Source organism: Apis mellifera, linkage group LG15 (genome assembly GCF_003254395.2).
Source record: "Apis mellifera strain DH4 linkage group LG15, Amel_HAv3.1, whole genome shotgun sequence".
Lineage (NCBI taxonomy): Eukaryota > Metazoa > Arthropoda > Insecta > Hymenoptera > Apidae > Apis > Apis mellifera.
The window spans coordinates 5,646,335-5,671,731 of NC_037652.1; the positions used below are offsets into that span (position 1 = coordinate 5,646,335).

At 45.2% G+C, this 25,397-nt stretch overlaps 1 long non-coding RNA gene and 1 other non-coding gene across 2 annotated transcripts in view; one reads left to right on the plus strand and one right to left on the minus strand.

Annotated features, from left to right (window-relative positions):
• LOC102653594 overlaps window positions 1–25,397 on the plus strand; it is a 114,431-nt gene that overhangs the window by 12,619 nt on the left and 76,415 nt on the right. The gene's annotated exons all lie outside the window — the stretch shown is intronic.
• On the minus strand, window positions 1,481–1,555 carry Mir9882 (microRNA 9882). Its single transcript, NR_127363.1, has one exon. It is a non-coding gene; the product is annotated as a microRNA 9882 (primary transcript).

The window sequence follows — 25,397 nt, forward strand, 5'->3', positions numbered from 1 at the left end:
GATGTATGGCATACTCTCACATTTCGAGTAATCTTTTAGATATAGAGGATCGTACAATTCTTCACGTTCTTTGCAACAATTGTGTGATGTAACCACCACTAACGAAAATGAACATCTTACGTGATGAGTCATACACGTATTATTAAATATCAAAGAAATAGATTAAGAAATATATCGCGATACAATTATTCCCCTTGTAACCCGATTTGCACAAAATTTGTTCCATGGTATTTCTATCCTCCCCGATCCAATTCCGTGCGTGGTAATACGAGCACGGAAGTTGTTCTCGAAAGATTGGCATCTCGAAATCCCGATATCAGCGTCCGTTCGCCTCGTTTTATCGGGCCAGGTTCGAGCGGTGGCTGTCGGGCCCGCTTTCTGGGAAGCTTTACGATCGCGACAAGTCACTAACGACTCTCGAATCGTTTTTCATAGAAACATCTGCTGACTGTGACACTGTATATTCGTAACAGGGGATGGAAAAGCGTGGAAGAGGAACGTTTGTCGTTCCTTTTGTCCTCGGACACAACGAGTACACGTTCTCTCTACAACGGTCGGGCTCGCGTGCTCTCACCAGCGCGACGATAAAAGCACGCTAATCGCATTAGCGACTACGAGGCGTACATCGAACCGAGGCGTCTCTCTCTCTCTCTCTGTCTCGTCTTCGTCCTTGAGAAACGTTCTCGAGAGGCTCCTCGAGAGAAAAGAGTCTCCTTGGAGGCGAAACGCTTTTGTGGGGACCGTTGCTGCGCAGGCCCTTCCTCGTGGACCCTTTTTTTCGGCATTGACGTCATCGTACGTGGAATGTAAATAACGGTTGGCCCACCTACCAACAGAGACGACCCCTTCCTCTCGCGTTTTAACGCGGCAAAGGGTGCGACAGATGCGGCTGCGCGCGACAAACGCTCGCTGCTCCCATCCGCGTCCTCTTCGACCACGCTCGCTTTTTCTCCTCTGTTCTCGGCTCGTCGTCATTGGGCTATCTTTGCCTTCGCACGATTCTGGATTCTGGATCCTCCAGTTTTTTCCCCGTATCGGATTATTTTTGAGGAAACGATTCAGGTTCGAGGAAAGAAAGTTTCTCGTTTCTCGCTCGTTATAATCGAAACGGTTAAATGGTTTTTCATCGATCGAAATTTCAAGAGTCTTGATTGGCGGAGTCTGGAAAGGAATTAAGAGTCATTCTCGCAGATCAATTAGCTCGAATTAAGGGTACTAATTAATCGAAGCATGGATGAAAGGATATACAGTTGTCGGCATCGATGATTCATGCCGAAACGAAAAGTTGCAAACGGCGGGGAGAGGAGGGAGAGGGCCGGGTAATTAGCAGCGAGTCGGTTTTAATTGATCAATAGGATTATTCTCGGGAGGGTCACGTTTTGCTCGTGCACACCAAGTGCTACCAGTTTCGGCGATATCGATCGTGATCTAGCCGTGCCCGTTCGAATGCCAAGAGTGCCTCCCAGTCGGCTACAGAATCCAGTTCAAGCACCATGAAAACCAGTCATTGACGTTGAATCGAAGCCAAGATCTAGTCTCATCGCTCAAACTCGATTCCAACAGATGCGCTCCTCCGACGCCTCCGACGATTCGCGACGAAAATAAGAAAAGAAGAAGAAAAAAAAACATGAAAAAAGAAAGGAGAGGAAAGAAAAAAATTCGAAACGTGTTAGACCCGCCTTTACCATTAGCCAATGTCCAGACTCCGGTTCGCGACCAAAACGAGTTTTCAACCACCTTCCTTACTTGCACCCTAATGAATAACCGCTTCTTAAAGTCGCCTTATTCGTTCGATGTAGATGAGAGCTCGTCGATCCGATGATAAATCTTTTCATCCAGTTTGTGATTCTTGGTAATTTCAACAACTTGTTCGAGAATTGTTCATTCTTGATCCTACAACGAATAGTGAAAAAAATCGAACTTGAGATTGCGTTTTGGAAAAAGAGAAGAAGAAAGGATAAAACAGCAGATCCATTATGAAAATTATAGAGAAAGTCGATTAATCCGTTCGTACTATTTTTTCCTTCGCTCGGAAGAGATAATTAGATAATATCGAACCGTTCCTTTCGGCCACGTTGTACACATGGATTGTTGCGCAAACCGATGGAAACAAAGACGGCTCAATCGAGGAGAGGCCCGCTCGTCGAGGGAGAAAGCGGACGAAAAGGAAAGAAGGCTGATCGCTCGAAATGTCGGCGTGACTAACGATCTCCGCCGGCGTAGAGTGGGTCATCGGATAGAGCGATCCCGCATAGGAAAGGACACGATCCATTTATACATCCCAAATTCGGTGAATCTTGGCCGCTCGATCCCATCTCGTCATTTCCTTGTACGGAACACGAGGGGTGGTTGCGCAACTGCGCGCCACGAAAGCGGAATCGTGTGTTGCGCGAGCGGATCGGCGAACATGTCGCTGGGGAGAGGAGAAGGGGATCACGAAAACGCCGTTTCGAATATATCGAACGATCACGCGCCTTTTTTTCTTTTTTTGCTCTTCTCCCTTCTTCTTCTTCTTCTTCTTCGTCTTCGTCTTCTTCTTCTCTCTTTTATGGTCCCCGCTCTGGCAATTCGCCGATGGAATAAAACCACGGGGCCATTACCGTTGCTCCAGGTTTCGGATCGTTTCATGCAGGAAACGAATCGCTTTCAAGTTGCTCGTAAATCGAATTTCGAAAGCGTCGTTCGATCCGATTATATCGAATTCAATCCTCTCGAATTCGAAACCCTTTTGTTTCGTTTAATTTTGTTAAATAGTTATGTTTACATATGTCTTGATTATTAAGATTTCACGTGCAGAATGTTTCTGGATTATTAACAAATTATTAAAAAATATATATATACTGAAAATCTAAGCCCAATTTAATTTCGATTCCCTCGAGTTTTCGAATTTTCCCGTTTACCAACGTAAAATTATCGAAGCATTCAGAATCTTCTCAGATCTTACAACATCGCTTCGCATTCTTATAACGATGTGTTAATGGCGTTAAGGGAGACAAGAAAGGAAGTAGCATCTCTTCTCGTCACGGAAGAGTTCCATCGGCCACATGCGCGATCACAAGAAGAAGGCGGGCAATAATTCAAAAAAAAAAAAAAAGAAAAAGAGTCCATGTTTTCGTGAGAAGAGTTTCTCCGTGCCATATGCCGAAACGGAACGAACAATCGGCCAGACACGGATCCATTTGTTTCCCGCCCGTCTCTCTCCATCCTCCAAATCTTTTCATCGAATCCCCATCGTATATATATACGATCGTTACGGGGAATTAAGAGACATTAAACAGACGCGTTATATTACTGGAATCCCGCGATATTATCTTAATTACGTAATGATTAACGATCCGACACGAAAACGATGACTTTCGTTTCATATCGCCGGTATTACATACTTTTGCATCATTTATTACGTCCGATCCTAGCTCGTATTACGATCCCTATCGCGATCGGTGAACCAGCTTTTTGACGCGGAGCAAAAATACAAAGGAGATATTATGAGCTATTTATATCGACGAGAAAGCGGGTATATATGTATGTATATATTTTCAAATGTCTAAAATTCAAAGTATGGATCTGTTTGATCGCGGATATATGCAAAATACATGCGAAATGAAGAATAATCTTGTAACACTTTACGTTACGATTATTATTATACTTCGATTGCAATCTGAAAATATGAAAACTTGTACTACGGAGGTGACGTAAGATTCGTGTCCTACATATAGATTCTACGTGCTTGTTAAATAAAACTGATTCTGTTGGGGAAAAAATTCAATTGACCAGATAAGTCTGATTTTTAAGGAGAAAAAAGAATTTCCAAGCGAAATTATGCATTACGAAATATTTATATTAAGAAGCAATATCGATATTTAATTTCAACTCATTGAAATCGGAATTTTTTCGAGTTATATCATGATTATTTTCTTAATATGCAATATACAGAATGGAGAATATATATATCCGTTCGAAATGTCCAAAATTTTATCCGTTAAATGCTGAAACACGCCCAGCCTCGATCCAGAGTGTTGCGTTAAAAGAGATATACGATTATCCTCGCATAGACGTCGCGTTTCCCCTCGATGATCTCGTAGGGAGGCGATACGAGACATTTTCGAAAATCGCGATAAACCACGTTTCCTTTATCGATCGAGCGGGAAAAGTCTCGCGCAATCGTCAACAATATGATCGACCGCCCCGTCTCTTTCCCTCTTTCCCTCCCCCCCGGCAAAATGGAGTACGGATCGCCGATACGTTGGGCAAACACTGTAATTTCTTCCGAGCACGTTCTTATCGGCGGATACCGTGTCGCGCGGCCGGACGTGACGTCATACCGACACCGACACATTCTGTCATTCGCGATTAGAAAGCCCTTATTCGAGCCCTATCGACCTTCTCTCGCTCTGCTCTCCGATACGTTCCTTCCACGTAAGTAAGAAAAAGCCGAGGCATCTCGTAACCTTTTAGTACCTAATTCGAACGACCGATGGGGATCGTAAACCTCGTCCTCCCTTTTTCCATACACGCTAATAATTTCCACCTGGCATTTACCATCCCTTCTCTCTCTCTCTCTCTGTCTCTCTCTTCAGAATTTCACGCGATATTTATATTTTCGTGAAGCATTCGCGCGTGTCGGAAGGAGAGACACATTCTCGAAGAGATTTCGTTTCGAAGGGGCGACGACACATTCTTGATGTTATCGATATCTCTCGATATAATCATAATCGTAGCACGAGCTGGATCGAAAGTTACGCCACTGGGGCGCAACAACTCGCTCGGACGCATGCTCTTTTTTACATCCTCCACCTCTTTTATTTGAATCCCTTCCACGTGCCTGTCTCCCTCCATTGTGCGTTGTAGCTTGTTCCAACTGTGCAAATCCTCCCTCCACGCCTCTCTTCCTCCTCTCTCTCTCTTTCCTCCTCTTTTTTCTTTTCCTTCGCTCTACCATCCTTCTCTCTCCTCTCTCTCTCTCCTACTTTCGGCTCCCTTCGGCTGGCCAACGGTGCTGCTGCAGCGACGGACTGCATCATCCCGGCGGTATACGTATACGAGTTTGACCTTCGCTTTGTCCTCCTTGCCGTGACCGCACCCACACAATAGAAGGGTGATTATAAAGGCCGCTCGATACACGTGGACGCCCTTCGCGCCATTTCACAATATATATATATATTCCTCGATACGTCGTTTAACAGCGTGTTCTTTGATATCTGGAGAAGTTGGGCGCAGTTGTAAAGAAGAATCTTCGCGAAAATGTTGTTACGAATATCTGGCAAAACTGAGAAATCGTATTTTCCTTCCTCTCGATTATCATCATATTCGCGCTCAACTGAGATTCTGCGAACTATGTTGTCGCAGTTAAATGTGACTCGATGTATCGGCTCAAGGTCGCTCCGAGGAGGTATGCAACGTTAATGGCGTCTAGAGCAAACTCGTTCCGCGGAGAGTAATGGCTTTGACCAGGCTTGATCCTTGAACCGTGCCAATTTTTTAGAACTTTCTTCGCAAAAATGAAAGGAAATTTTCATCTCGTTAAGAAGGAGTTTTTGATTGGGGAGAGATTGGAAATAAACGCGAGAAAAGGATACTTTTTCGTCCCTTTCGTCGAAAGGAGAATAATTAATTAATAACAGGAAAAATATCATTCGTTAGAATATTCGTTAGAAATTCCACGTCACAATTGTTCCTAGTATTTGAAATTAAAAATATAAAAAGTTTAAAGAGGAATGTAATTCTTTCTTCTGTTACTTGTGCTCGAATTTCGACGAAGACGATTACGAGATCCCTTGAAAAGTAGGAACACGTTGGATTAGATTATATTTAACACGATAAGGAAATATCAATGGTGAATTTTCACTTTTAATTCTAACCCATTTGAAGAAGGAATTCGACGCTCTTCCGCCTGTTTCTCTAACAACATTCCTCGCATATAAATAGAAAGTTCTCTCGGATCGCTAATTTGCTTATCTTCGAGCAGAAAACACATGCCTTGGACGGCGCGAAGGCGCCTCGCCGCGAAAAATAAACAAGCCTCTCTCTCACTCTCGGACATTCATCATTTTGATCGGGTAGGTTCGTCAAAGGGGCGACAACGTGTTTTCCTTGCGCCGATATCGACCGCCTATTCGTGTATCTTCTTCTTTTTCTCTCTTTTCTTTCTTTCTTTCTTTCTTTCTGCTGTACGCGTTTATAAATACCTATTCAACGATGATAAACTCGAGGAGGCAGCGGAAACAGCGATTAGATTGGCGCGCGTATACTACGGACGAAGTTACATGAGGAGGATCATCGATCGTACTCTCTTTTGTCAGAATTTCTCCCCGTGGAATATCTCGCCAACAATTTCCAACTCGTAACTTGGCTTCAAATTAACATCAGAATTAACAGAACTTGTAATTTTCGATTCCTTAGACAGAACCTCGAAATTATCGAAGGAAACGAACGTTTATTTCTTTTTGGCGGGTCAATTGTTGGAGAAATATCGAGAAATATCTCTCTCTCTCTCTTTCTATCGACCATGACGTGTCCAAGTTTCACGTCCTATTGCTCGATTTCTATTGCGTCATAATGAGATGCACGGGGCAACATTTCATCGAATGTCGCAACTATACTCGGAAACAGAACGAGTTGAAAAGGAAAAAAAAAGGGAGAGAGAGGGGGAGGAGGGAGAGAGAGGGAGAGAGAATTGCAAATGAGAATTGCGCGTGAATCATTCGTCGCGTTTCTCGCATACCGAGTGACTAAAATGATTCTAAATCCGGAATAGGCGTGTCCGTGTGAGACAGTCTGAAAGGGGAGATGGCTACTCCGATCCTCTTTTACTTACTTTTCCTCTTTTTCACTCGAGACGATCGTGATTCACGGGCTGACTAAACGTGGCATCGGCGTGTGGAAACCGGCTTTGCGGCATCTTTTCGGAAAACAACGAGCGGCCGTTTACGCGGAATCGAGGAGATTCCAGGTCGACACGCCATTACATGCCTCCGGGCCATCTATCTTTTACCCCGTTGAATTAATAGCCGGTGGAGAAGCGAAGAGAACAAAGGTCGACCGGGTCGCCGATATAGCCGGGATAAAAAAGGAAAAAAGATGATTTACAACGTGGACGCGGATCTGATAATTATTTACGAGCGGAAAAGTTGGCCAATCCATGTGCTTGCGACGGATCCAATCGCCATCACGCGTGAAATCACGCGTTATCTCGCGATATCGGAGATATGTATATATAAAATATATAAAGAAAACTCTTTGACACGTTCTTTGAAAATTGAAGAAATAGCGTTTTTTGCAATTTCAGCATTTGCAAAAGAAAAAAAATCATGAACGAATATTTTCATCAAACTTTATATACATCTCATATATATTAACACGCCTTTGTTGAAGTTTGGACGAGTGGTTTCAAAACACAGGTGGAGGAGTCATTTAGAGCGGCGTTGAAAAAAAATTAACGAGCAACCCTGGCCAAAAATTTCCGTTCTCAGATGCCAGATATCCTCGGCTTCCCCCTTCTCTCTCTCTCTCGAGAAAAAGAAAAAAGGGTTCCCGGTCACGGGACGAAGAACAAAAGAAGCGAGAGGCTTCAGGATCCGGTCTCTCCGATTAACATTCATCCGGTAGCCCGTCCGTGTTAATTATACCCGATTTTAGCGACTACCGCCGAAAAGTGTGTGCAGCGCATCGAACCGTGTTCGAGGGAGAGCTATCGTATCTGCCCGCCTAAATTAACTCGCGATACCGACGACGGTTCTTTTTTTCTCTCTCTCCTTTTTAATCCGAGCGAACGAGGATGGTTCGGATCGGAAACGTGGAAATTCTCGATGGAGTTTTTGGATCGAATTGGAGGGGATTAAAAAGTGCGCACGATGCAGGGAAGGAAGGATTTCACGGGTCGGCAAACAACGGCGAAACAACAACAACGGACGGGTTTCATCGACGGTTTGATGTCGAATGTTTGTACGCGCAGGTGTATAACAACGATAGGAAAGGGTGAAATGGTCCGAGGATGAAATGATTCTCTGTGCTTGGCGAGACTTATCTTTGTTGAGGGCAGATGTTTCTCGCCTCTCTCTCTCTCTCTCTCCCTCTCTCCACGGTGAAATTTTCCATAATTCCAAAGGTTATCCAAGGGACCGGGATCGATTCACTTGTTTCAAAGGAATTTAATCACTTTGATCGTTCCGTTAATCCGGCAGGTTGTGCAGCGAGGATATAATTGGTAGTTTAGCTGGCGGGCAAACAAAAGGGATCGCAGGTGGAATGTATAAAAAGGGGGAGTTGCAATTGCGCTTAGCATGCGAGAAATACCGCAGACGCGAAGAAGGAAAGAAAGAAAGAAAGAAAGAAGTATACGTGTACGAAAACGAAAGAAAGAAAGAAGGAAAAAAGAAAAGAGAAGCTTTATTAAACGCTCGGGACGAATCGCTTAGGAGAATTTAATCGAGAGAAGGAGGGAGTGTTGGCCGATAAAATCGGGATAAAGAAACGAAGGAAAAAAAACGTGAAAGCTCGGTGACGAAGCCGCGGTGGAAACGTTCAATAAGGGAGAGGTTACTGCGCAGTTTAGGCCGCGATCCTGGTTACAAGTTGAAATCACAGTTTACATAACAAACATTAGTCATCCATTCTTTCGAACTGAATTTCATCCCGAACGTGCGTGCACGCGTATCGTTGTACGCGCTGCACATCCACCAAACTGTTGTATTCCTGTATAACACCATACGTTGTATTCGCGTTGCATCGTTCGTCCACCAAGAGATCACGTTACGATTATATTTTAGAAAATGTTGATTCACAACAATTTTGATTCGTGGATACGGTAGGGAACGTGAAACACGATTTTGGCGAAACGCGAAGATCGCGAAATACCGTCGCGGGATACCGAGTAGCTGTGAGCGAATCGCAGATGGCTGCCGGAGACCCACTGGCCCAGTTCCACCCAGTTCGCTTCATCCCCTTGCATCGCTGCACCCTGCTGCATCTTGCGTGACGTCATTGCCCACCCTCGACCCTCCGTCGCTGCAGAGGCTACCCCTTCTGCAGCGCTACCATCTCCACCCTCCATCCCTCTCGCCACCACGTTCGCCGCTCGAGTCCGCTCGGCTCCACTCGGCTCCGCCGCCCCTCTCTCTCTCTCTTCCTTCCTTCCACCGCTACTTTGTTAAATCGATCGCGAATACACCGCCGCAACTCGTCTGTATTCCTTTTAAATTTTATTGTACCCGTAATAACAATAATAATCCGTGGCTGGTTTCAACCGTCACGGATTTCACGGTTCGTGAATTTTCGAATATCGGGACGGCGCGAGGGTGCGTTTGTTCTTTTCCAGGTATTTTTTTTTTCACAAGGCTAATTTCGTCGTTATTCATCTCGAGTATGGTTGGTTATTATGAGAATGGTAAGGATCGGTGTTTCGAGTCGCGCGATAACGTGCGCGCGCCGTGATAACGAGTACGACGATGAAGGTTCGTCGAGTAATCGCGCGGAGGCGCCACCGAACGGGAGCCCGCCACGGATCCGATACGATATGCCGATACGTCGTTTTCACATTTGACACGCAGCGCGAAAAACTTGGTGGCGTGTCTTCTCCGATTTCCACGGATTGCCGCGGACAGAAGCTTCTTCCAGGGGGTGCCGAGTCAGCTGGTTTTAATAAAATGTAGATGATCGGCCCGCTCATTGTGATTTAAGTCGCCTCCCTGAGGGAAATTATACCGTCAACGATATTTCAAACGCCACGACCTTTCCGCCATCGTTATTTATACGTTCCCTAGTCAGCCACTTGGGACTCGGCAGGTTCCTCCCACGGTAACTCAAACAGCGCCCCGATCGACTTCCCTTCCCGAAAACCGTTTCCCCATTAACTGCACGCCCGTGATTCCCACACGGTTCACGAATCGGTGAATAAATTGCCGGATGTTTGCCGAAAATTTTTACACCTCGATCGTCCTTCCAAAATTTTTTCCCTCTTTCTTCACGATCGCTCTGTTTCCAATTCTCACGTCAATCCACGTGTGCGAAAGATGAAAACTCAATTTAACGTAACATAAATTGCTATCTACTTGCGATTACTAATTATCGAATGAAACGTTTGATCGATTGGAAGGGAAGAGAAGGTTCTAATGAAGGCTGGCAGCTCTGTGCGCGCGCGCGATACAAAGAGAGAGAGAGAGAGAGACGAGTTTGCGCGCAAGGGGGGTGATTTACGACGGGACGCGTGTGTTTTAAGCCGCGTTGCATACGGGAGAGCGGAATGTGCGCTTTTTATGGCCAGGAAATAATGGGGCAAGTATAAAGGCATCGCGCAAAACCCATTGAAATTCAGCGGGGCCCTTTATGCGTGCACGCCACTGGTCTCGGTTTTCTGGGCTAGCTGTTTGCCAGCTACCGGTTCCTCCACCGTACGGCCTCCTCTCTCCTTTCCGTGGGGCCCGTTGCGCATCACCGTGACACGGCCGTGCAGGGGAAACCGGTACGGAACACGGCACGGGAGGATATACACCGCGTGTGCACCGTGTGCAAGCGTGTGGACAGGTCCGAGTGCAGCCCCCGGCTGCATCCACTGTGAATACGGCCGGCAACCCATTCCCAGGATACCTCGTTCGATTTAAACTTTCGCCACCCCATCTCCAATTCCGTCCCCGTTAACGAGCATCCTCGCTCTGCCCTGCAATTATTTCCATTGTTTTTCTTTTTCTAAATTTTAGAAATTTGAACAAAGTATCATTGATATCATCGATAGCGCGCTCGGTCGATAGCTTAGGGATTCGATGGAAACGTATAAATACATAATGCACCACGCATTTTACAGCCACGAGTACTGGTTTATGAGCGGTAAAGGAAAGTGAAGGAAAGCGAAATTCGACAAGGTCGAGGACACATCTGTACCCTCGTTACATGGATTACAGGGGATGATACTTGTACTCGAGCCGTAAACGCTCGACAAATTTCGTTTCGTGGATTAGATAAGAGAGAGAAAATATAAAACTCTTTATGTAACGGGTTTACGTAACGCAGTTTATGTAAATGATGAACGCAGGATTACGCCATCACGATCGAGCAATTTAAATTTTACTTCGTATCGGAAACATTCTTGATAATTGAACCGATCACTGAGATATATATATATATATATAAACAAGCTGTAAAAACAGGAAATCGAGATCCTGACCCATATACTAGGCCGCAGATGCGCGGTATCCCCTCCGTATCTCGGGCTAGTTGGCTCGAATTTAAATTTTAAAAGGCTTGTATTTTATTAAGCCGTTCGCTCCAGTTGTCCCCTGTTCGGTTGTTGTTTTGTTCCCGATTCACGAGAGCGTTACGCCCCGGTAAACTCGGTTGCCGTCATAATTTCGGCTTTAATGGAACGGCAAAAACGGCAGCCAACATCGTTCCCGGGGCCAAACATCGTCGGAGAGGGCCGAACTCGTCGCGATGGAATGCGACGAAAAAAGCCGTCCCGAGGGATCTTCTTACTCACGATCCACGTCGATCGGGAATTTCATCCGTCGTTACTTACGATCAACCGCGATCGTTTCGACGTCGGCGCCTTCCACTTCTTATTTTCTTTCTTTCTTTTTTTCTCTCCCCCTCTTCCTCTCCCTTTCTGTCCCCATCTCGAAATTCCCTTCGAAGGTACGCGAGCCAAGAGAGACGTGCCGCGGTCGAACAAAGAACGGACATAAATAATCCCGAGTTTCCAACCGACGTACTAATAATTAGATTCCAAGGACCGCCTATTTTGGCCGGGAGTCGCGCTAGAAAAAGAATCTTCCTCTCTTCCTCTCGTCGAACCAGGAGTCTTCCCCTCCCCTTCTCCTCTTCGCCCTCTCACGACCCACTTTTGTCCCGGACCGTTTCCTTTCTCCCCTCCCCTCTCCCGGTGTCGTCCTCCATTTCCTCCGCTCGTTTCCTCTCCCGTGGAACACCCTCCGCTTCCAAGTTTGCCAGCAGGAGCAAACAAAGAGGAACTCTCCCACCCCTGGAAATGCGCGTAGCATATTTATGGCCGAAAACCGTGGTACGAGCTTATAAAGAAAGCGAACGGGGGGAGGGAAGACCGCAAATGGGGCACGAGAAGTGCGGTGAAAGAGCGTACGTATACGATAAACGTCCGCTACTATATCGTCCGCGCAATTGGAAACGAGAGAGAGGAAAGGAAGAGGATTTGGAAAATCGTTTTCGCGCACAATCCTCGCTCTTATTTTTCTATATTTTTTCCTTGCACGAAAAATTCGAATCGAAGTCATCGACGAATCCTTGAAACTCCAAGAGACGAGTTCGAATTTCTGGCGCGCAGAGATGAGAAGGTGGATTTGGATACGATTTAATTTCGGCTATCTTTTTATTCCTCAACGGAGGCAAGCCAGGATCGGAGGGCCGTAACAAAACGCTATAGAACGACCTTTGCGGTACTCCATTGAACGAGGAAGAAATAAAGTGGAGGAACTCGAGAACTGCTCCACTTCTATACAATAGGGCGCAGGTAGACCCTAGAATCTTATCCCTCTGCTGCTCTCCTCTCTCTCTTTTCCTTCCTTCGTTCGTCAGTTGTAAAAAGATGCGCCCGTAAAAATTGTTATGGCATAATGGGAGTTGCGACGCTTGGCAGGGACCGCTACCGGTGTTCCGGTTGCAGGACAGCGATCCTCATAAATCCAACGTGCGAACAGTGGTACAATGCGCGTTAAATCATCCCCAGATCGCGTCTGAAACGGGGCCTGAATTATTGCCGTGTCTTCGAGTTGAGTTGAAACGAGGCTGCGCCGATTGTGAGAACGCTCCTCGTTTCGAATCATCTCTGAAAAATTTCGTCCTACTGCATCTAAAATCCTCTACAACGATTTCGATTTTTATTCGTTTCAGACGAATAGATGGCAACGAGTTAAATAACAGTGTTGATGATTTTTTTCTCGAAAGATAGGAAGGAGGGATCGCGTAACTCGGAGAATGAAACGTGCACGGATAAACGGAATGGCGGATTAAACGGCACGTCTCTGGTATTGATTTTTCCTTTCTCGGGGCACGAGCCAGCCGGGTGTAATAAAGGGCCATTAAAATCGGCGATTCTTCACTCCGGGTCCCCCGTTCTCTCCGTTCCTGTTCCGTGAATATCGCTATCTCGTATGCGGATCTACGTAGCGAGCATTGTTATCGTAATAGAAAAACTTTTTCTTCCAAGAAAGTGTATCTCTCGGTCGTGAGAGAGAGAGATAGATAGATAGAGAGGGACCTCGCGAAGGAAAAGGATGACACTACACTCGCAGTGCCAAAACGAACGATATCGGCGAATCGATCGGGAACGTTCCACTCGAGTCGGAAATTTTCCTCCTCTCTATACTTCATTGGGCTGTGTATAGGCGTCGTTGGAGGATACAGGGAGAGGAGGAAGGGGGGAGAAAATATGAAAGGTGTCGGGAAAAGAAGGACGAAAGTGATTTAGCCGTAAACATACGTGGCACTCGGCGCGAAAGGGGCGGCGAGGGTTGAGAAACGCGGCACGTCGGGGGTTGGGCGCGATATTTCGCCGTTGAGACTCACCGGGGGCCACATTTCTCTTGATTTAGCGAAACAATCCGAGCATCTGAATTTCAAATATTGCCACGGCACCGCGTCTTCTTCCATCGGATGACCTGCGACAGACGGTCGCGAATTAGCTCGCGGAACGATTCACACCCTTCTGCGAATCGAGCAATTTCCACTGGGAAACATCTGTCTCGCCAGAGATCTCATTTCAACACCTACCTATCTTCTTACCTTTCTCTCTCTCTCTTTGTCTTTCGAGCTACTCGCTCGCCAGGATTCTTAGGTTCATCTTGCGGCTGATGATCTTGGATGGTCGAAGATCCGTGAAAGGAGAAGGGTGTAGACACGTTGCTCACTTATTATTAAACTTGTCCCCCTGTAATTCCCCTTTGAAACTCCCTCGTTTAACGGTACAAAAATATTTAAAGCTTCGTTCTTCCTGAAACGTATCCAAGGCTTTAATTTTTCCAACGCGATCGATCGCCTGTTTCGATCGAAATTCCTATTCCCTAAGCTGGCAAATGATTCCCACTTCTCACTCGTGCGCTTTTCTCCTCGTTGTCCGCCGATTTGTCGACAGAATCCCGCCGATTAAGGCGAGATTCGTAATATCGTGGGCCGCGGCCCATTGAGCAACCGCCTCCCGTGAAAATAACGATCCAACGCCCCCGGGGTCCTTTCGAGGACCGTTCGTCGCCCCGTAATTCCCGTACCCTCGATATCTCGGCCTATCTCGGCCCATCGTCTAGCCCGAGGGGCCTCTAAGACGCATCGAAAACACTTTACCTCGTCGCCACCCCTTTGTACTTTCGTTTTAATTAATTCCTCGAGAGAGGAAGGTGGTAACCTTCGCCCTCGAAAAAATTGACAACGAATCATTGATGGAATATCGATCTCTATTAACTCCCCCTCTCTCCAAATCCAAGAAACTTTATTTTCATCTTCATTTATTTATTCTTGAAAGAAATGAAAACGAAAGAATAAATTTCCGAGATATAAAATTATATAGAGAAAAAAATATAGCAGCCCACGAAAAGTCGCTTTAAATCGGAATGGCGGAAGAAAAGAGCTGGGGGATTTAAAATTCCAGGGAGCGAAGTTGGCCGTGGAATATATATAGGAGAAGATCGCACGTGCAGTTCCTGGTCGGCCGTGAAGAATCCAAGGTCGCGATAATTTGCAAGGGAGAGGCGAAGTTGCGGTGCGTGTTATGCGGCAGCTGGAAGGCAGAGCCAGTTAGCCGTGCTATGCGGGGCCCCAAGGTCTCTCTCTCTCTCTCTCTCTCTCTCCCTCCGTCCAAAGGGCCCCTATTACGTGTTAAGCCGCTCCAACACGCGCGCGTACACGCGCGTGCACCAGCGACGATTTACATTCGTTCCTTGCCGGATAAAAAGGGAAGACGCGACCTTCCTGCGCGGATTCGCACACGTGCTCCTGTAAATGTGGGTCAAACCTCGCGCTAGGCGGAAACTAGTCCGCTTGTTCGGCACCCGGAATCGAAGGCGTGGAACAGGTCGTTTCTTCTTCTTCTTTTCTCTCTCTCCTCTCTTTTTGCTCTCACGTGCACTCGTCCTTGGTCGTTTCACGTTCCCCAGAGATTCCTTCGGGAGGAAACGTGGCACGTGTACGATCTTTTGGGAGAGGTCGTAAGAGATCGTAAAAGAGTTGTGGAACCGCGGAAATATTTGAAAGAGGAACGCGCCTCGAACAGATGCTACTTTACGATTGCCTCGGTCCGATTATTATCTCGAGGATCATTAGTGGCCGTGGGTAAAATTATGGTCGAAAATTGTATAGTACACATACGTGGAATATTCGATTCTATCGGGTTGAATTACGAAACACACGAAATGGAAGTTTTAATCGTTTTCGGGGGGAATATTAATCTCTTTGTTTTCGAATATATATATACGTAAAATTTATTATTTCCATATCCTTTCTTCTAATACTTTCACAAATTTCCTTTCGTTTTTCATCGCGTGCATTAGTTTCCCTCTCTGATAAATTTTCACAACCGGTTCCTCTCCTTGATAAATGCCCTAGGATTCGTGTAACGCGGGCAGATGCCTAATTTAACCAGTCCTGATTTTTGCACCCCATGAGAAACCTATGCGTCCCGTCGCGATGGAGGGCGATGGAATATAGAAAAGCTCGTCCTATGGAACCCGTATGTACATATATATACCGACCAAATCCCTGTATATCCGTGTCTCACTCTAAGCTTTTCCCGTATGACGTATCGTCGTGATTACCTTGATGTAGATCTGTCGCTGCGTTTCGAGCCGATAACGCATCAAGAATATATATAGAATACATATACATATATATACACGCACACGGATTCCCCCTTTTCTCCACCGTTCTTTCCTCCGTGTATCAGCGAGCGCATCGATCATCGTTGCGCTCGCGATTTTTCATCGGGATTCCCGGGACAAAAAAAAAATATAGTCCGGCGAGATTGAAAAGCCATCCCGTCATCTGGGAACGAGCCTCTTTCTCTTCTGTCCACTTCCCTTTCACAACTCGTTTTCCACGCACCCAGATCAAGCTGCATCACGCGCCAATCAATTTGGATACGGGGAATTCTTCCATCTGATATTGCTTTTTTGCTAGAGGGGGGGTAATCAATCGAGCGGATTTTTAATATGGGAATTTCTCGGAGTGAAGGGGAGAGAAAGGTGTCTTTCTTTAGAATCCTTCGAATTTACGCAATTGAAGAATTGGGTTGCAAAATTTAATAGTTGAAATTAAGAATAAAGCTAGTTCGATAATTTATCGTATTTAAAATGTGATAATAATCTAAAATAATTATAGTTGAACCAAAGAGGATCAATTGTGATAAGTAAATGTTATTCGAGCATTTTAATAGATAAGTTTGTTCGATAAAAGTATCGATATGATTGTTTTCGATTGAAATCGTTCTAATCCCGATCCTCATGATCTGTCATAATTATCGGAATAATTAATTCCACTCACTCTTTCTATGGAAAGAACAACAATCCGAAAATACATCTCGATTCACCTCGAATCGTCCGTGTCCATGAATTATTGCCCGAAAATTACGCAATGCTTCGAGAAAACCCTCGTTTCGATCCCCTTTCTCCTTCCCCGCGCATCCGACTCGACGACTCCTGTACGGATGAAAGGAAAACGCCGTGAGGAAATTCTCTGCCCCCATCTCGAAACGAACGCGTTCTCCTCGCACGACATCTGGCTTCTCGGGCCGTGCGTTGAAAAGAGGCGCGAGTGGAAAACTCGATTCGACTCGAGAGTCTCGCGCGATATTAATCTTGGAGATCGAAAGCGTGGCTCGCTGAAAGTCGTCCACGGATGTAACGATCTCGCGAAGGCGGTTAGAGGAGAGCGAAAGGGGGACGCGAGTGACTGATGCGAGAGTTCAAAGAGAATTTATTCCCCGCCGCGTTCCGAATTGCGATCCCAGCACGCCGCGAGATACACGCGGATCTCCATATTTCAATTTTTCCACCGATTCGAACCCGAAGAATGCCGAGGGTTTCCGAAAGTTTGGGTTAAAGAAACAAAATCTTTTTAGATTTAAGAGACAATTAAAGAAACAATTAGAATTAAAGAAACAAAATCTCTAGGAGATGATATATATATATATATCTTTGAATCGATCGATATGTATCAAAGATAAGCGCGAGAGTTAAAAAGAGTCGAAAATGTGGAAAAGTGAAAATGGCGCGAGAGAGACGAATCCATTCTATCACAAAGAAAAATACTCGAGGTATAAAATACTTTTGGGTATAAGTTTTCGAGCATTAAGGAAAAGTTGGAATGCAGCGCGTGAGTTACGAGACGGGTGATAAGCTTTCCTTTCGCGAGAAGATCCGAGATGGAGCGATCCGTGTGGCGAAAGGCGGGAGAAAACGTCGTCAACGTCTGGCGAGATTGATGGCCGGGGTTGGATCAACGGAGGAGAGAAGATGGCGCGAATATGGAAGGTTTAAACAAACGAACCTCGCGTAATCGACTGGTGTTCATCAACGAATCGTCTCGATCCTCCGCGATTCGATGCCCTCCTTCATTTATCTTTGGCGGACGACTCGACGAGGTGGCGCTCGCCAACCGGAAAGAGAGACGGCCGCAAATCACCGTGGCCTCCCGCTTCACAGTTATCTCCGTTGAATTCATTAACTCGTTCGATCGACCATCGCGTACTACTTCAAGCCTCTCCGTGTACGGATTATAAAGAACCCACTTCCACCATCACAGGAAGAAAGAGAGGGTGGTACGAATCGTATCGATGGAATCGATTTCCGGGCCAGATGGTCTCTTTCGATTGTCGCTGACTCATCGTTCCTTCCCGATTTCTTGGATGGGCCGCTTTCCACCCATTAATTCTTCTATTATCCTTATAATTTCCGTGTTATTAACGGAAACCTGGCCCCCGTTTATCACAGAAACGTGCAGCTTGCCGACAAATTTTTATATCGGATTGTCACGCACCAGTTCGAATATAAAACCGTAATTATTGGATCCATTTCTTCAAGACTCGTCTCCTTATTTATTTATGCATCGATTCCACAGGTTGTCTTTCGTTTGCTTTACTTTCGTAAATTTGACTTTTCCAATTCTTCTTTTCTGGACAAGTAAAGAAGGAACAAAGGTCGTGAAAGAAAGTAAAGACTTATACGATGTATTTCGATTCGATTACTAATCGGAACACGATCGTAATTTTCCATTGGATCGTTCCGTTCGTTTGGACGCGAGCCGTTTCGAGTCGGGCCACCTGCGCGAACGGTTCCTCGTTTTCGGCCGATCACGTGGCCGCCCAAGGGCGAAAGTTTCCAGCGACAGGAAATGGAGAGGAGAAACGAAAGGGCCGGCCCTTTCGCTCCCTTCGGGCGCCGGCTTAATGGCGACCGATCGGCCATACCGTTGTTTACGATTAGGATCGTAACTGCTAGCCGAGACAGATAGGATACCGGCTCGAGGACAGAGGAGCAGGGGAAGGGAGGAGCAGGTGGAACGCTTCCCGGAATCTAGGATACCGGGCGTAACCCGTTTTATGGATTTCGTTATCGTCGATTCGGTCGGTTATTATACGCCGTTAGGGCGAAACCGCGATAGCTCCGCCCGATTCCGTTCCATCCGATTTACGGATCTAATAGCAGCCGAGGCAACACGTGGAAACGACACCCTCCTCCTTCTTCTTTCCTTTTCATTTATCGAAGGAAATTCCGCGAAAAGCAATCTTTCTACTCTACCATTCCGTTTCTTCAAAAAAAAAAATCGAAGATTAATAAATTAATCTCTCGTGAGATCCGAGTCCAATTTATCCGGATTGATCGATCTCAGAAGAGAGAGAGAAAAAGAATTCGGATGGAAGAAACGTCGTCCCTGGGAAATTTCCATGCGAATGGTTCGACGCGAGTTTTCGGGGCGGTGATTTTATTTTTCGAGAGCAAGCAAGCCTACCCCTACCCCCAGATCCCGCTGGCCATGATTGACACGGGGTTCCTGGAACACGCGTGTGTCGTCCAACCCCATGGAGAGAGAGAGAGAGAGAGAGCTCTATTGGGGTGGCTGGGACGGGAGGTGAGCGAGCAATGGCGACTCGTCAGGAGGGTTCTTCAACGTTGCCACCCCAGTCATTACTTCGGCATTAACGGGGGACGATTCTCCCTCCCCTCCAGCGGATTCACTGGTTCATCGGGACAGTCGAGAGAGAGAGAGAGAAAGGGCCAACAGTGGATAAAACTGGAAGAGAGTAAGGATGAGGAGGGGTTGGAAGGGGTGGAAGGCCTCTCGAGGGAACCAACGTCGGACCAAGTTAAATCGTTGGATTTACGAGCCTGGTGCCCACCACGTTTCCCAGTTTCTCGCGTTTCCCCGCTCTTGTTCCATTTATCGCCGATTCTTAGCTCGCGACGTTAACAAATTCCTCCATCTTTGACGCGATTCTTAAAATATCTATTAAATCGTATCGCGTGGAATAACGTGGAATAAATAAGGAAGATATAAGAAAAGAAAAGAATACAGTGACGTATAGAGTAACGTAATGAAAATAGTGGATATTTCGACGAATTCGTTTTTTTTCTAATTAAAGTTACGAGGCATTCTCTCGAAGAACCTACATATCTAATTTCCCCGCAAGGAGCGAACAAGAAGCGAGTGGTGGCCGACGACGATCCGTTGATTAATTTACTCGGAAGGCGGCATTAACTCGGCGCCCGAGAGGCGCGTGACGCATCGAGGAACTTTTAATCCGGCGGCGAACCGCGCCTCCTCCTCGTCGTCCTCCCGATCGTTGCCCATTGTTTCGCGAGTTAAGTGGCTGTCGCCGGATTCGTACGCGCGCTTCCACCGTCGCGCGGCCGTTTGCGGTTTCCGGCCGAATCTGTTTCCCTCAAAATTGCCCTCTTCCTCCCTCGAAACTCCCCTCCGAAAATCTTCCTTCTTTTCCCCGCTTGCGAAACGACTCCTCTCTCACGACTCGCCAGTCTCACGACTCCTGCGCCGTGATCACGATCGCACGATGAAATTCGCTCGCTCGTTTTGCATCCGTGATCTGTCGAGTTGTACGAGCTACAAATAAGGATACACACGGCGAACGCCGTTCTCGAGCGGAGGGGAGGGGAAAAGAAGACGGAAAAAAAAAAGAAAAAAGAAGAGAAAAAGATCGTTCTCCTTTCACGAGCTTCTTCTCTTCCCTCGCTCTGCCCCCAACTCGATAAACTCTCGGGAGGGGGAGGAGGGAAGAGGCGATGGATTATTGACCGGTACGGTAATACGACGCTGTGTGTGTGGATACACAACGCGTATCTCGTTGCGCAACGAGATGTTGAACCGTGCCGGTCCTTGGACTCCATTCTGGATGGAAACGTTTCAAACGCTCGCTCGGACGGTAGCGACCCGGTGAAAGGCTGTGAAAATGTCAGATCGGTGAGGAACGATCCGAGCCGACTTCCTTGTTTAGCGATAAATCGACTGAATGATTCTTTCGGATGATTCTTCGATGGATCGAAGAATCATTCGATCGAGTGACACGATTGAGTAATTTTTTTTTCAGAGAATATACTTAACAATCCATCACGAAATGATTACGAATCACGTTTGTATCGAACAATTTGCGAATTAAAGATCCGTATCTCGCGTTCGCGAAAACGATGGTGGATAAAATCTTGAGTTATTTTCTCACCAAGGTACATCGGTCTCCATCGTCGACATATTTTCATCCTCGACCCGTATAAACAAATTATATTTATAGCTTTTATGGCAAAATCTTCTCGCCTTATCTCTCCCCATTTTTTTTCCCCCCGCTGGAAAATAGATATCCTCCCATTTTTTCCTCCTCCGAGCAACTCTTCTTCTTTATCTCGCGCAACATTTTTTTCTTTTTTTTCTTTCTTTTTTCTCACAGAATAACTCTCTCTTAAAAAGGCTCGATCCCGCGCGCTCAATCCTCTCGCGTCCATCCGCACGCAGGAGAGGCAGGTTCACGAACCTCGAAGCGGCTCAAGGATGCACGTGGTGGTTCGGCGTCGCGTGGAAATACGTGCTGGTACGCGGCCGCGCGATTGCATCTCTGTTTGGCGAGGAGAGGATCGACGGGTGTAAACACTACGCTTCTCTATTCCGATATTTTATGCCAAGTGGAACGAGCGTTGAATTCGAGCGTTGCATGCGAACGAGAAGGGGTAATGCGAACGGAGAGGAAACGACAAGCTAAGCGGAATCGCCAATTTTTACGATCGATCACGAGCTCCACCGCGACGCGATGCCATCTTTGTTCATTCATCATCCGTCTTTTTCTTTTTTTCCTTTAATCCTTTCATTCCAACTTCTCGAGCACCAAAAATTCCAGCTCTGAATTTTTTCGAAAGATTTGATTTGAATGGTATTTCTTTTTTAAAAGTCGCAGAGAGTTTGAAGTGAATTTTTAAGTTTACAGTTTACAGAATTGTTTTTGAATTCTCGTTGAGACGAGTAAACTCTGATTGCTTTAAAATTTTTGGCGGTTATTTTTCTCGTTTATAAATAGAACGGAAGTTAAATTCGTCTCAACGAGAATAAAACAATTCTGTAAACTGTAAACTTAAAAATTCACTTCAAACTCTCTGCGACTTTTAAAAAAGAAATACCATTCAAATCAAATCCTTCGAAAATTCGGAGCTGAAATTTTTGGTGCTTTTTGGTTAATTGACGGATAATTAACGCGGAGATGGCGCGACAGTTAGTGGAGACAGTTTTTGGAAATTAAACGAAAGCGAAATTGCGCGCTATTAGAGGCGTAACTGTCCCGGCTTTATTGGCCGGATCTAATCGGCGCGACGTTCCAGATCGGCCGCCTCGAGGAGGAAGAAAGTTTGGCCGCGGAGCCAACACAATTTTCACGCTTTTGCGACCATTTAACGCTCCTCCTATGCGTCGTTTCGAGTTGGAACGCCAATCTCCTCGAATCTTTTTTCTTTTTTTTCTTTTTCAAATTTAAATTATCACGCCGAGTTGATTTGAAATTGAGAGATAGAAATGGGATCGATTTGGACGGTTTATCGATTCCCTGAAAACCCGTGCCTTCGCAGGATCGCTTTTTTAAAAATTATCGGCCATCGTATATACCGGCCATCTTCCACCATCTCCTTCAATAAATATCCGCTTAATCGATCTCCGGCCCGCCGTGTCGTGAAATTTAGTACACGCGTATTATCCTTAACGACCCTCGTTCTACCTTGTATCGTCACGAAAATACGGTGACAGTTATCGCGGTTGCCGGACTCCGCGAAAGGGGTTCGTGCTCGCATACGTTTCCAAGGCAACCATAAATAGGCGCCTTGAAATTTGGCTCTCTCGGTATCCCCGCGTCCCTTTCAGGTGTTTCAGGAACTTTCATTCGCGAAAATCGTCGAATACCTTTCGAAAGGAATTTTTTCTTACGGATAATCTTACAATCGTGCGATTGTTCTCGAAAAGAAAAGAAAAAGAAAAAAAAGAAAAAAAAGGAGAAGGAGAAAGAAGAGGGAAAATTTTATCAATTAATTTCGTGGTATTCGAGGAGAGACGGTCCTCTCTCGTGGCGAAGGGCAAGTTTTCGGATGGGCAGCGCTAAAAGCGAGAGCCAATCGGCAAATCTACACCCGGCATTCCCGCGCCGGCCAGGAATCCAATTTCCCAAATGCTTTAATTCGTTCAAAGGCTGCACACGACGGCGACGTGGAGGAGTGGCGCGAATCCAAGCTTCACGGATGGACACGCGAGAGAGGATCCCCTTGTCGATCCGGACCCCGGTGCACACCGGTGTTTCCCTGGCAACCGTAAACAGGCGTGCCTGATATTCTACACCGTGCATATCCAGGTAATCCAACCTCTCTCTCTCTCTCCTGACCGTTTCTCGGTGTGTGTATCTGGATTAATTTTTCCACCCGAGAAATGAATTTGAAATTGGGTGTTTCGAGGAGGATCGAAAGATCGAAAATGTCGAAAATGGAAAATTTCGTGTCGAGCCGTAATTTTCGTAATGGAAAGGAATCTGTCCAACTGCCGACCGTGTTCCGAGAATTCTTTCCTCGAGTCGGGGGAGGGGGAATCGATCACGAGGGAGGAGACGATTAAACGACGATCCACGTGAGGAAAAATGAAGGAGAACGTCGAGGGTGGAGTAGCAATTTCTGGTATTAGCCGGAGGGCTTCCTGAATTAGTGGAAATGTTTTCGCGAAATTCCTTTCTGTACACTATTTTTTTATAACGCTTTGTTTCCAAACGTGCGATATCCATGTGTTTTAAAGATTCTACTAAGATAAGTGGATAATCGACGTGGCGAAAAGATTATTTTTCTCTGATCCTATAATCGTGTTAATTCAACATATTGCTTTATCTTATTTATTAGAACATTTTAACGAACGGATCGGTTCATTTATTGATTTATTGATCGATCGTGTCGATAATGTGTCGTATTTCGAGTATCTTTATGTTGTTTTTTCTTTTTGTGTTTCTTTAATCCTTTATTATTATTTTCGTAGATAATATTTATAGAATTTAATAACTATTTATATTAACACAACCACGTTTTCTTTATTTCTCTTAAATTTTTCTTTGCTATTTTAATTCTCGATCAATACTTAGGTATCTCCTTTACCGATTTTTTGACGATCGATAAACCGCTTGACTCGCGTGTACGCCGGATCGATTTTACTCAGGCGCTTTCGTCAATCAAATTGGAACGGTAAATAATGAGTCAAGTTTTGACGAACGATAATGCGGATAATTGAATTAAAAGTGATGATTTCATGCTTTTTGATTGCTCATGATGAAAAAGTATTCTCACTCTCTCTCTTTATATTTGATCATTCATCGTCGTCATTTTTCGTAGAATTCTCTTATTATTACTTTCCTTATCAAATTATTTTAACTCTGATCCGAGTTTATTATGAATCAGAATTATCGATAAAATTCGCGACTTTGAAGCTTCGTACTAATATTTCAAAAATGTTAATACGTTTTTAAAAGAGAATGCGTAGACGTGGAATAGAAGACCATCCAGCGAAAGATTTAGTAACGTCTCCATTAAAGAGGCTTTCGATTTCCATAAATCGCTTCCCACGACGGGTCCCGTTCCTTCAGATTTTATGTACCGCCGTTCGACTAAATTTTCGACCGTAAATGGACCGTTCGGCCAAAGATATTTTATATCACGACACCATATCTCGCAAAACAGGGAACATCATCGATATCTTCCAAATTTTTATCATCCTTCCCTTCGCACGTGCTTCCAAATATTTTTCATCCGTCACAACGATGATCCTTCAACAAATTCGACAAATATGCGATACAATAATCGTTTATTTTAAAAAAAGAAAACTTGATATAATTATTTTTAAGCAAACTGTAAAAAAAAACGATATATCCTCAGAGATACGACGGGCTCTAATTTAAAAATCATTGCGATCTGTCCATCGTGATGATTCGTCCATCATCGATTCTCGCGAGGAATCGAATAAAACGTATCTTGGAAAGGAAAAACGCATCGGGCGTCCCCTCCAATATCGCGCAGCATCTTCCTTAATATCATCGGAGAAGAAGAGACGGAAAAGGGACGATAATCGTCCGACCTTAATCCCGATATCGAGCGTCTATCGAAAACAAGGAAAAGAAAATTTTGCCTTTGATATCTGTTCCATTCAGAGGATACGAATCGATATACGAAGATATTCTATTCGCGTTCACGAGAGCACGGGATTCGTTCGGGAAAAGTGTATTGTCCATAGCTCCGTCTGGGCTCCGTTTTACGCGGATGGAACATATTGAATCAACCAGCCGGAAGGAAACTCGGTTTCCATCGAAATATGCCACGAATTTAGCTTCCCGTCGATTCACTCTCCTCCCCCATCCTCATCGACCATTCGCTTCTCTCAAAGGGATCCGAAAAGACTTTTCGACAACCGTTGTTGATGAAATCGATCGTACAAGTCTGGAATCGATTTTCATTGGAAAAAATTCAACAATTTTCTTCTTCTCTACGGTATATGGATATTAGGCCAAAGAAGAATACTTGTTACTTTATATATATATATATTACGTGTTAATAAAATACTCATATTGTTTCACAAACCTGCCGTTTTGAATTTCGTTTCTCTATAATTCTTTTCTTGCGAAAAATCGGGATTCGATCTCGTTAATTTCGAAAGGGAAAAGCATTCTTTTTACACGTTGCAGAGTTTATTTGTATAATTTGAAAAAAAAGAAATAACGGGATGAGATTTTTCGAATACACCACGATTATTTATTATCCACGTGTTCCATGATTTTCAAGGATTGTTAAAAAGTTGTAACGATCGATTTTTTCGAGACGGAATCCCTTGTTCCATAGGGAGTAATGGTAAGTTTTAATTGGACCGACGTGTTTCTTGGGGAATCGGTAATC